Genomic DNA, 14,519 nt, shown 5'->3' on the forward strand with positions numbered 1-14,519 from the left:
CAGATTTTTCCCCCCGGTACTATGTATCCAAGTTGTTGCATATAAAATACTGTATTTTACATTTTTTAAAATGGCAGTTTGAAATATCATTGTAAGGAATATACCATATTTGGGAGGCCAAGGTGGGCAGATCATGAGGTCATGAGGTCAAGACCCTCCTGGCCAACATGGTGAAACCCCATCTCTACTAAAAATACAAAAATTAGCTGGGCATGTGGTACACGCCTGTAGTCCTAGCTACTTGGGAGGCTGAGGCAGGAGAATCACTTGAACCCAGGAGGCAAAGGTTGCAGTGAGCTGAGATTGCACCACTGCACTCCAGCCAGGACTCCATCTCAAAAAAGAAAAAAAAAAAAGGAATATACCGCATTATATTTACCCATTCTTCTGTTCAGAGATATTTGGATTATTTTGCAGGATTTTTTTTTTGTATTATGAATAATGCATCTATAGTCTTTAAATGATTCCTGGAGAATATATGTAAGAATTTCTTAATGGTAGATATTTAAAAAGGGGATTTTGCTAGTCACAGAGTTTGTGAATATTTACAAAAAAAACCTCTAAATTATTTTCCAAAGTAGTTGTATCAATTTACATTCCTGCCAACAATGTTTAAGATTTCTTATTGATTCATAAGCTTGCTAATACTTCATGTTAATAGATTTAATTGCTAGTTATATGTATGTAAAATGGTGTTTCATTAATCTCAATACCTAATAAGATTTAATACTATTCTTGTGCTTTTATCTCTTCTGCTTCCTTTACTGTGAAATAGTTTTTTCATGTCTATTACTCATTTTTGTAATGCATTTTTATCTTCTTAATGTGTAGAAGTTTCTTACATATTTTTATTTCTAGTCTTCCATTAGATAAATACATTGAAAATATCTTATTTCAATTTGGGGCTTCATTTTACCATTCTTTATGTAGTCTTCTGATGAACAGTTCTTAATTTTCATGTCATTCTAGCAAACTTTAAATTTATGGTTACTGATTTTCATATCTTACTTAAGAAATCTTTCCTCTGCATTGCGGAGTGGCTCATGCCTATAATCCTAGCACTTTGGGAGGCTGAGATGGGTGGATCACTTGAGGCTGGGAGTTCAAGATCCAGCTGGGCAATATGACAAAATCCTGTCTCTACTAAAAATACAAAAATTAGCTGGGTGTAGTGGTGTATGCCAGTAATCCTAGCTACTTGGGAGTCTGAGGCAGGAGAATCACTTGAACCCAGGAGGCGGAGGTTGTGGTGAGTCAAGATTGCACCACTGCACTCCAGCCTAGTTGACACAGCCAGACTCTGTCTCAAAAACAAACAAAGATATTCCTATTCCAGGGAAATGAGGGACATGTCTTTTCCTCCTTTCCAGATGGGTAACCAATCACCTTCACAGTCTATACCTCTCTCAAATTCCTCCTGAATCACTAAGACTCCTTTGAAAAAAAACAAAGCAAAAGCCTTTTTTTATTTTTTCCTCCTCTGTCCTCTCATCACAGATGGGTAATTGTGTCCCTGTACCACAGAATACTCCCCTCAGATGCATTCTCCAAGTTGGAGAAAGTTAATTCCCCCGAACCTTAAATTGCCTGGCTTAAAATTGAGCCGGGGGAAGGGAACCCAGAAGACTGACATGCCAGCAAAAGGGTAAAGGGTTTTTTCTTTTAACCGTTTGGACTTCTGGCCTCTCTTTCCCTGGGCAAACCAGGGAAAGGAATGATAAAGATAATTTTAAAGATTTGAAAAAATTGGATGAAGTCTCTATCTTGTTTCACATACTTGGGAGCTTGACCTTGTAACCACGTGGCAATACTTTCTTTTGGTTTCTGATATTTTACAATAGTAGCCTCGGTTCAATCCTGACTTAAAGAATGAGTACTCTGGTTAATATCTGTGTGACTTGTACCATTTGCTGATTCTCTTCCCCTCCATGAACAACTTCTAGCTTCCTTTCTTAAATCTTCCTTTCCCTGAGCTACCTTTAAAGATTATAGGTTTTGTAAAAACTGCTTACCACCTCTTTGAAAATACCTGGTATACTCGAACTTAAGTCATATCCTTAGTTGGTGATTATTGGTTTTCACTTGTGAGGTTACTTTTTGTAAAGTTAAAAAGCCAGATATATTGACCATTTGGCATGGAAAAAGTCAGGTAACGATGGATTTAAAAGGAGTCTCTTGGCCAGATGTGCCACCCCTGTTATCCCAGCACTCAGGGAGGCTGAGGTGGCCAGATTGCTTGAGGTCAGGAGTTCAAGACCAGTCTGGCCAATATGGTGAAATGTGGTCTTTACTAAAAATACAAAAATGAGCCGGGTATGGTGACTGATGCTTATAATTCCAGCTGCTCAGGAGGCTGGAGCAGGAGAATTGCTTAAACCCAGGAGGCAGAGGTTGCAGTGAGACAAGATCATGCCATTGAACTCCAGCCTGGGCTGTCAGGGGTACCTGATCTAAAGAGAAAAAAAAAGAGCATCTTAAAGAATGCTATGGTTAAAAATCAGCTTATTTAAAAGTGGATATTGAAGTTATAAGTATACTTACAATCCCTGTCTGGGATTTAAGTGACATACGATTTGGATATATATAAATTTCCTTTTTCTAATCACTATCCTATATCTTCAAATATAATTGATTGGCCATGGGTCCTTATAGAGATTATTTTTTTCTTTGCTGCTGGAACTCTGAAGTATCATTTAATTATCTTCTGTAGGAGAGGAAGAACACCCAAGTATATTGTGAACAATTCAACCTGTCTTACCGACTTTCAGGACCTAAATTCATGTGGTAAACAGCCTGGGCCTGGATTTTATTAGAATAATGAAAAAATAATGTATTATTTTATTACAATCTAGCTCTATTTCCAGGGGCTTATGGCCAAGGAATGCACCAATATCTTTAGCGAGTGGACCTATTATCATTAAAATGTGATCTTAAGTCACCAAACTCAATAGTCATATTAAGAATTTATGGCTGCTTTTGTTGCTTACACGGTTGTAAAAAAAAAAAAAAAAAAGATGCAATTTACCCCACTGATCACCAGACAAATATCCAAAACTATATTTGATAGCTGAAGGAGATTAATAGCTAGAAAGAGGTGTATTTATTCCAAATAGATCTATTTATTTTAAAATTTCCTCATTGAGTTATATTCTTGTCAAATGGGTACAGATTTTCAAAACTGTTTCTTATTTCTATTTAACCAATAACAAGAGCTGATGGAAATCTATTGTGAGCCTCATGTAAGTAAAGCATGAAGCCTATTATGTGGGATGGCTTAAAAGATATAAACATTTATAACTTTTATAGATGCTGGCCTGTCACAGAATATTTTGTTAAAATTCCAGTACATTGCCTTATAATGTGGCCTATGTTTTAGCACCAAGTTTTGCCTATTATTATATTACCGAATAGTAGGTAAGAACCTGTGCAAGAGGTACATGAGAGAAAGTAGAGGTCTCTTGGGAAAGGAGAAATAATTTACAAAATAACCTGTTTTACCTACAACGTTGCAACTAAGAAGTCCTGATTGAGGATGTTCTAAAGTACAAAACATACCTTTTCTGAGAAAAGCATGCACTTTCCATCACACTTTACACGTCCAGAAGGCAGAGATCTGGTTACAGTCTGTACTAAGCTAATGATGTCTTACTTCTTAGTTGGCTATACCAGGCTGCTTAAAAGTATGAATCATTAGATTTTTAGAAAAAATAATTGCATTTTTTATGTTCCTGAAAGTTTTAAAAGCATATAATTTACTAAAATTACATTTTATAGGTAATGAGAAAATATTCTAATAATTTTTAAATTTGGTCTTAAAAATTCATTGCAATTATATCAGTATACTTATTAAGTAGTGTATTATGTAATTCAATATATTATAAACAGAATTTAATGAAAAGCAAATTTTCTATAAAAATGAGACATGATTGGGAGCCGTGGTGGCTCCGGCCAGATGTCCTGGCGATTGAGGAGGCGAGGCTATGAGTTCAATGTCAAGCCTGGCAATATGAGAACTTCTCATTCATTGAAAAAAACAATGAGACATGATTCAAATATTTTTTTTTTGCATTATTGAAAACCACAATTACTTTTGCACCAGACTCATAGCTCTTAGTTGGATGCTATTAAATATGTTTTTACACACCTAATTAATTTTTTCAAATAGAACTCAACGTATTTTCTCTGGTATCTATGCAAAACAAATAAAACCCCCTAACTTTAGTCCTGTTTATACATCATACATGGAGTTCCACTTGAAAAGTATACACACTTATATTAAGTACTATAACTTTGCATAGTATTTTTTCTTTCATAATGTATTTTTAACATTGCACAATTCTGTTATATTGGCATGAATATTGGAAAATATTCTAATCCAGCACTTTGGGAGGCTGAGGTGGGCAGATCACAAGGTCAGGAGTTCCAGACCAGCCTAATCAACATGCTGAAACCCTGTCTCTACTAATAGTATATCAATTAGCCAGGCATGGTGTGTGTGCCTGTAATCCCAGCTACTCCGGAGGCTAAGGCAGGAGAATCACTTTAACTCAGGAGGCAGTGTTTGTAGCTGAGATTGTGCTATTGTACTAGCCTAGATGACAGAGCAAGCCTCCATCAAAAAAAAAAAAAAAGAAAATTCTACATATTGGTTTGATTTTCCATTTCTGTTATGGGCTCAGAACAAACAGAATAACTTTGAAAATAAGACTTTTCTTCAAATTTTTGTCAGAAAGCTGCTAAATAAATATGAAAAATACTTAGAAGATGCCATTAAGGTTTTTAGTATAAGTAAATTCACTTTTACTGATTTTGGTCATCAAAATCTTCTAAATATGATTATCATCAGGTTCTAAAATTTATTATAAAGAATAATTAGAAAGTAATAAACTATAATGCCTATAATTCATTTTTTAAATCAATAGCATCTTTATGTGTTAGTATGTTTAAATTTATGTTATCTATATTATAGTATACCAAAAGGTTATGCTAAACAAATTTGGTAATGTTCTAGATTGACGATTGAATGTTACGTAGGTTTAAGTATCACTGAGACATGGTGAGCATTTGTCTTCAAGTTTTGGGTGCTTAATTTTAAAGTACCTTTCTAATTTTCATGGGTTTAAACACTCAACCAATATCTCAAGGCTTTGAATCTACTCAGCACAAAGTTAATTATGAAAAATAATAAATATAATATTTAGATAGTGATACGGTTTGGCTGTTTTGTCCCCTTTAAATCGCATGTTGAAATGTGATCCCCAGTGCCAAAAGCGGGGCCTGAGGGGAGGTGTATGTGGGTCATGGGCACAGATCCACCATGAATGGCTTGGTGCCCTCACCTTGGTAATGAGTTACGGGGAGATCTAACTGTTCAAAAGAGTCTGGGACCTACCCCCTCTCTTTTGCTCCCTTCTCTCTCTCTTTATTTATTTATTTAATTTATTTTTGTAGAGACAGGGGTCTCACTATCTTGCCCAGCTGGTCTTGAACCACTGACTGCAGGTAATCTTTCCTCCTTGGCCTCCCAAAGTGCTGGGATTATAGGCATGAGCTACCATGCTTGGCCATTTTTTTTTTGTCTTGCTTCCTTCTTTTACCACATAATATGCCTATTCCCCTTTCACTGTTTGCCAGAGTAAACGCTTCTTGAGGCCACACCAGAAGCTGAGCAGATGTTGGTACCATACTTGTACAGCCTGCAGAACTATGCACTCAAATAAATCTCTTTTCTTTATAAATTACCCAGTCTCAGGTATTCCTTTATATTAAATAACAACACAGAATAGACAAATACAGGTACTCCTTTTGGTAGTTTTGATTTTTCATTTAGACTTCTTGCCAAATCTAACTAGATGATCATTTTTGTCTCTTAAATAAAGTTAGTAGCAATTTACCAATATTGGTTTCTCAGTAGTTTTGAATAATGTACCAAGTAATATGTGTTAACATTAGGGAAATTTGAGGTGAAGGATATGTGGAAACCATATACACTTTGCAACTTTTCTGTAAATTATTCCAAAATAAAATGTTTATTTTATAAAACTATTTTTAAAACTATTTTATCTACTCATGTATACTCACCTGTACAGATATAGGTAAACTACAGTGTGTTACATCATGACAAAAAAAGAAAATGACTGAGGCTTTGAGCATCATACTTCTTTGTTGTATAATTCCCATAGTTACCTCAGAACACCTGAGTGCAGTCCAACACAAAAATGACTAACAGGGATCAAGTGAGGATATCAATGTCAACTCATAGAATACTAATTAAATATAAATATAAAAATAAAATGCAATTCTGATACTTTCGTTATGGAACCTAATGGATTTATGTTTGCCGAGAGGCTGTAAGAATCCCCCTTTGGAAGCAATTACTCTGGCTGATCTGATCCATGTACTGGAATTCATCTATAAGCTGGTAAATCCCAAGTTAGTAACTCCAGTAGCAATAGCAATATAAGTCACAACCTTAAGGTCATCTAACTGTCTACTCAGTCCACTTAGGTGTCTAAGATTTATCTGATATTTGTAAAATGTGCTCCTCAGTCTTTCCTGTTTCAGTAAGTGGAATCATTATTACCCCATTGCTTTGGAAAAAAAAAATCCACACACAGAAGTAATTGTTTCTTCTCCTTTGTACAACTTGTATTTATCACTTGGTCTAATTGTTTCCAACTTCAATTCATGTTTATCTGTCACCTGGATTGTGACAGTAGCCTAATTTATTCTGTTACCTTCTATGCTTAACCACGCTGGAGATTACTCTCCTTCCAGTATACTGAGAGAGCTTTTGATTCCTGATATCTGATTACTAATGCTCATGTGAAAACCTTTCAACCACTTCTGAGCTCACCTAGAATAAACCCAAATCCTTACAGAAAGAGCCTGTGTGATGTGATAACCTCCTACCACCCCCCTACCATGGCCCTCCCTGCTACCTCTTTGCTCAACAGCAAACTCATTACCAGTTCAGTGCTTCACACTTACTATTCCCTCTACCATTTCTTGAAGTCTTTGCATGACTTGCTCTGTCACTTCATACAGGTTCATGTTCTGATATTACCGCTTCAGGGAGGTCTTGCCTGACTGCTCCACCTAAAATGGACTCCTTGGTTCCTAATTCTGTCGTTCATTACTCCCTTAACTTCTTTGCAGTTAAGTATCTCTTAATATTTGTGCACTTTTTAACCAAAGAAATATCTATGAAGATAACAGGAAATAAACACATGGAAGAACACTTGATAGAGAATTGAGATTTGGGCTGTTCAGAAATATACATATTGACAGCGTAATAAGACTGATTAGTAGCCACCATTGGTGTGCATTACATACATTCATAGTTAATGCTAAGATTGTGTCTCAGACAAAATGACTGATTCCCTTTTCCCATTTTTAAAAAATCTTTTAAAATTTTAATTTATAAGATAATTAATAAAAATCTAAATAAAGATTAGGGATTTAGATTAAATTGAGAAAAAGAGTTTTAAGAGCATCTGTATTTTTCTAGGAAAATTGCCGATGAATATTAATATATTTAGTGATCATTTGTAGCAAATAGTACTGAATGTATTAATTGTCCAATTGGATTACATGCTCTTAAGTTATACCCTTCATTGTACTAAACTCAGATTAATGGTTAGAATTCCACAGGCATTAAGACAACTCAAAGTCATCTGCTAGACCAGTCATGTGTTTTCACCCCATGGAGAAGCTTAAATTAAGTGAAAGCAAAGAGGGAGAATGGAAGACCTGCATTTTTGTGTCACTGAGCAGAGGTTCAGTCAAAGAACATTTTTATTTTAGGGCAGAATGTTTTGTAGTTGAGATCTCAGATAACATGGTTGCTGATAAACTGCTAATTGTTTCTTAACTGAGCTTTCAAAACTCAACAAAACATTGCAAATACTGGTGCAGGGTCAGTTAACAATAACTTGATTTCTGTTCAGTGAAATTCTCTCTTGCTAAATTAAGTTTAAATCATTTAAAATATTTCTCTTACTAATGACTTATATTCTGATTGTTTTAGCAAATGACCTAGTAAGACTTCCCTATGAAAAATTTCTAAATTACATGCCTGTGAGGTATCAAAGTCAAAATAATCAGAAACACCTGTGTTTGGAGTGGAATTGAGAAGTACATTTGTTGCACATAATAATTATTGTGCTTATTTCCAAAGATTAAGTCTACATTGTGATACTAGTGAAAGATAACATTTCAATCATTTCAGCATTTCTCAGCATATCTCTATAGTCATCATCATGGCATCATCCTATTATTTAGAATGTACTATGTACAAGGGGGTGAGCAGGGGCCAATGCTTTGGAAAAGATATGAGGCATATCCATTATACTTCAAGTGCTTACAAAATAGTTAAATAGATATATAGAATACATAATATATGGATGTGTATACACACAGTTTATATCTGTATTATTAGCAAATTGGCTGTTTTTATTTTTTAAACTATGTTTTGAAATCATGAAGCAAAGAGCAAAATATCAAGCCTATATATCAATAATATTGATACTAATTCTGCCTTAACTTCTATTATAATGTTCATAATATATGGCATAGGGGTAGTGATATCTTTTACTAAAAAAAAAAAAAAAATCATTCACTAAAAAAGTCATATCATTCTTTAGTAAAAAAAAGTGTCACTTTATACAGAGCAAATATTGAACAATGTTTTCTTATTTGAAAAATGCAAGGCATAGGATGTAATGTGTATATAACTCTAATAGTATCTATAATACATATATATTATATAATAAAGAATACATACTGTTATAATACAAATAATGTGATGTAATATTATATATAAATTATATAATATAGTTATATATAATTTTTGTATATATAAATATATATAATTTTGGAAAATGACTCCTTTATAAATTATCTTAATTAGACTCTGGAATTTAACTTCTGTATTTAATTTGATGTGCATGTAAAATGGGTAATAAGGCCTTTTTTGTTTTCAGATATTGCCTTACTTAAAGACAGGAAGGAGGCCAGACATTTTGGCTCATGCCTGTAATCTCAACACTTTGGGAGGCTAAAGCGGAATGATCACTTGAAGTCAGGAGTTTGAGACCAGTCTGGGCAATATAGCAAGACCTCATTTCTATAAAAAATAAAAATTAGATGGGCAAGGTGGCACACAACTGTAGTCCCAGCTACTCGGGAGGCTGAGGTGGGAGGATCGCTTGAGCCTGGGAGGTTGATGCTGCAGTGAACTATGATGACATACTGCACTTCAGCCTGGGTGACAGTCAGACCCTGTCTGTAAAAACAAAAGCAAAACAAAAACAGAAACAGCCCTATAACTTCTGTGTTATGCTTGTCTGATATCATATATGAGGTGAGGTTGAGATTGAGTGGTGGTATTTCTTCTTCCTCTTCTTTCAACATACGCTTTGGGCAAAAGACATGGGTATCTCACTATCAGCTGTAGTTACAGTTGTAGACAAATTTCAGACACTCAGTAGTTTATCATAGTTATTAATTTTTTCCTCAGGCGGAATCTAAAATGGGTATTTCTAATCAGACTAGTTCTTACCTAAGTGAAAGGACTCATATTTCTTACATTTTGTGTACATTCCCTCTTCAACACTTGCCTTCAAATACCACTGTGCACATTGGCATCAAGATAGCAAAGAAGTTAGTTGGGCACGATGGTGCTTGCCTTTAGACTCAGCTACACAAGAGGCTGAGGAGGGAAGATGCTTGAGCCTAGGAGTTTGAGGCTGCAGTGAGCTATGATGGCACCACTGCTCTCTAGCCTGAGTGACAAAGTGAGACCACATATCAAAATAAAAAAAAAAAAAGATGGTGAAGGAGTATAGAATATTATTTTGAGGCAGATTTTTGTATAGGCCAGACTTTGTAAAGAACTACATCACTTCCTACAAAATTCCATTGGCTAAACTTAGTTAATCCCACACTAGTATAAGGGAAGTTGGTTAATGTAGTCTAGCTACATGCCAAGGAAAAAGAGGAAACATGTTTAATGTTCAGCTAGAAGTCTCTGTTCCACTGCAAACCATTGTTATTTTGAAGGCTCCAAAATATTATCAATTATTATAAATTGATTACAATTTATCAACTATAAATATATATTGATTAACGTTGCAGATGGAGGATTCATGATTTTTTTTTATTTTTACAAACTGAAAGATTTCTTGAAACAAATGATGATAAAAATACAACATACCAAAGCCCATGGGATATAGTAAAAGTATTACTCAGAGGGAAGTTTGTAGCTATGAGTGCCGACATCATGAACAAGGAAAAATGACAAATAAGAAATCTAGTGATACATCTTAACTAGAAAAGCAAGAGCAAACCAAATCTCAAAATTAGTAGAAGAAAAAAAAAATAAAAATCAAAGCAGAAATAAATGAAATTAAAATCAAAGAAATACAAAAGATCAATGAAACAAAAGTTGATTTTTTAAGAAGTTAAACAAAATTGACAAACCATTAGCCAGACTAAGAAAAAAAGAAGTACCAAATACTTAAAATCAGAAATGAAAAAGGAGACATTACAAGAATACTACAGAAATTCAAACTGTTAGTGATTACTATGAGCAACTATGTGCCAAGAAATTGGAAATCTTGAAGAAATGAACAAATTTTTACATATGTACAACCTCCCAAGATTGAACCATGAAGAAATCCAAAACCTGAACAGACCAATAGCAAGTAATGGGATTGAATCCATAATAAAACGTAGTCTAGTAAAGAAAAGCCCGGCACTGGCCAGGCGTGGTGTCTCACGCCTGCAATACCAGCACTTTGGGAGGCTGAGGTGTAATGTCTCTGTAATCCCAGCTACTTGAAAGGCTGAGGTATGAGAATCGTTGAGGTATGAATCGAGATCACTCCACTGCACTCCAGCCTGAGTGACAGAATGAGACTCTGTCTCAAAAAAAAGAAAAGAAAAGCCTGGAGCACGATGGCTTCATTGCTGAATTCTACAAGCATTTAAAGAGGAACTAATACCAATCCTCTTCAAACTATTCTAAAAAATAAAAGAGGAGGAAATGCTTCCAAATTCATTCTATGAGGCCAGTATTACTGCAATACCAATACCAAAGACACATTAAAAAAAAAAAAAAAAAACTACAGGCCAATATCTCTGATGAATATTGATAAAAAAATTCCTCAACAAAATACAAGCAAACTGAATTCAACAATACATTACAAAGATCATTCATCATGACCAAGTGGGATTTAGTCCTGGTAGGTGAGGATGGTTTAATATACACGAATCATTTCATGTGATATATCATATCAACAGAAGGAAGGATAAAAATATATGATTATTTCAATTGATGCTGAAAACGTTTGATGAAATTCAATATCCCTTCATGATAAAATGCTCTAAAAACTGATATAGAAGAAACATACCTCAGCATAATAAAACTTATACACAACAGACCCACAGCTAGTGTTACTATAAATGGGGGAAAACTGAAAACCTTTCCTCTAACATCTAAACATGACAAGGATGCCCACTGTCACCACTGTTATTCAACATAGTACATAGCTAGAGCAATCAGACAAGAGAAAGATATAAAGAACATTTAAATTGGAAATGAAGAAGTCAAATTATCCTTGTTTGCTGATGATATGATCTTATATTTGAAAAAAGCCTAAAGACTCCACCAAAAAACTATTCGAGCTGACAAACAAATTCAGTAAAGTTGCAGGATACAAAATCAACATACCAAAATCAGTAATATTTCTATATGCCAAAAGTAAAAATTGTGTAAAAGAAATTAATGTAATCCCATTTACAATAGCCACACATAAAATGAAATACCTAGAAATTAACTTAACCAATGAAGTGAAATGTCTCTACAATGAAAATCATAAAACACTGATGAAGGAAATTGAAGAAGACACCAAATAATGGAAAAATATTCCATTTTCATGGATTGGAAGAATCAAGATTGTTATATGTCCATACTACCTAAAGCAATTTACATATCCCAATGCAATTCCTATCAAAATACCAAAGACATTCTTCACATAAATAGAAAAAATATCCTAAAATTTATATGGAACCACCAAACCTTGAAGAGGCAAAGCTACCCCAAGCGAAAATAACAAAAGTGGAGGAATCATGTTACTGTACTTCAAATTATACTACAGAGTGATAGTAGCCAAAACAGCATGGTACTGGCATAAAAACAGATACATAGAACAATAGAACAGGAGAACCCAAAACCAAATTCACATACCTACAGTAAACTCATTTTTCACAAAGATGCCAAGTACCTACACTGGGGAAAAGACAGTTTCTTTAATAAATGGTGTGGGCAAAACTACATATCCAAATGCAAAATAATGAAACTAGAGCCCTATCTCTTGCCGTATACAAAAATCAAATCAAAAATGGATTAAGGATTTAAATCTGAGACCTCAAACTATGAAACTTCAGTGAGGAAACATTGAGGAAAATCTTCAAGATGTTGGTGCAGGCAAAGATTTCTTGAGCAATACCACACAAACACAGGTAACCAAAGCTAAAATGGACAAATGGGATCACATCAAGTTAAAAATCTTCTGCATAGCAAAGAATACAATCAATGAAGTGAGGAGACAGCCCATAGAATGAGATAAGATATTTTCAAACTACCCATTTGACAAGGGATTAATAACCAGAATATACAAGGAGCTCAAAAAACTCCATAAAAAATGTAATAACCCAATCAAAAGTGGGGAAAAGATTTGAGCAGACATTTATCAAAAGACATACAAATGGCAAACAGACTTATGAAAAGATACCCAGCATTATTGATCACTAGAGAAATGTATATCAAAACTACTGTGAGATGTCATTTCACCCCAATTAAAATGGCTTATGTCCAAAAGTCAGGCAATAAGAAATGTTGGCAATGATGTGAAGAAAAGGAAACCCTCATACACTGTTGGTAGTAAGGTAAATTAGCACAACCACTATGGAGTACAGTTTGGAATTCCCTCAAAAAACTGAAAATTGAGCTAGCATATGATCCAGCAATCTCACTGCTAGATATATCTAAATATATACCCAAAAGAAAGGAAATCAATATATCAAAGAGATATCTGCACTCCTATGTTTGTTGTAGCACTCTTTAAAATAGCTGAAATTTGGAAGCAACCCAAGTGTTCATTAACAGATGAATGGTTAAAGAAAATGTGGTTCATATACACAATGCAGCAAAAGAAAAAAATGAGATCCAGTCATATGCAACAACATGGATGGAACTAGACTTTATGTTAAGTGAAATAAGCCAGTCACAGAAAGACAAACATCACCTATTCTCACTTATTTATGGGATTTAAAAATCAAAACAATGGAACTCATGGATATGAGGAGTAGAGGATGGTTACCAGAGGCTGGGAAGGGTAGTGGGGGTCTGAGGTGAGTAGGGAGGTGGAAATAGTCAATAGGTACCAAAAATCATAGCAAGAATGAGTAAGACACATTTGATAGCACACTAGGGTGACTATAGTCAATCATAACTATATTTTTTAAATAACTTAAAAAGTGTAATTGGATTGCTTGTAACTGAAAGGGTAAATGCTTGAGGGGATGAATACCCCATTCTCCATGATGTGCTTATTTCATGTTGCATGCCTATATCAAAATACCTCATGTACTCCATAAGTACATACCCGTACTCTGGACCCACTAAAATTTTATAAAATAATTTTAAAAATTTATAAAAAGAGTGGCCCGATGGAAGTTTTAAATTAGTGGACTTTTTTATTTTTTTCTTTGAGACAGGGTCTCACTCTGTCACCCAGGCTGGAGAGCAGTGGCACGATCAAAGCTCTCTATAGCCTCACACACATCTAATCGGTAAAATTTCTCATATACTGGTCACTCTTTCCGTCTTAAAAAAGAATAGTAACACACTCCTTTCCTCACTGAGCTTACATCTAGCTAGGCAGGCAGAATTATGACCACCAAAATATGTCTGCCAAAACTCCTAATAATGAACACAAAAAATAGAATTTTGGTGAAAAGTAAGATTATTATAGATTGATGCATAATCTGTTTTTTCTTGCCAGGGGTTGAGGATGCTAATGTTTGAAGAAAGTGTACTATTGATGCTTGGGGATTGTAGAGCTTCTATGGTGCCAAGATAATATTCTGTGCTTTTATTGTTATGACCTGAAAGCACAATGGGAATGGATACCATGTGTTTCTAATATCATTCAGGGCAAGGTAGTACACTACATGAAGGATATCGTGATAACTGCCTGCATTGTGGAAAGAGCACAGGAGGAGACAAGAACTTCAGCAATTGATAAAACAAACCAAAGCCTAATCAAAAGCACAGGTAAAATTCAGGCCTTGGTCTACCCTATCGCATTTTGAAGAATTACGTGGGCTAGAGAAACCAGGGAAATTTCCAACTATGAGAAATTAAGTACTATCTCTTAGTAACCCTCCACTCAACAGGAAACCCAGAGACCTATGGGACTTTATGTTGGCAAAAACACACATCCTATTTAGGA

Source organism: Aotus nancymaae, unplaced genomic scaffold, assembly GCF_030222135.1.
Source record: "Aotus nancymaae isolate 86718 unplaced genomic scaffold, 86718_ANA_hifiasm-v0.15.2.pri h1tg000003l, whole genome shotgun sequence".
Lineage (NCBI taxonomy): Eukaryota > Metazoa > Chordata > Mammalia > Primates > Aotidae > Aotus > Aotus nancymaae.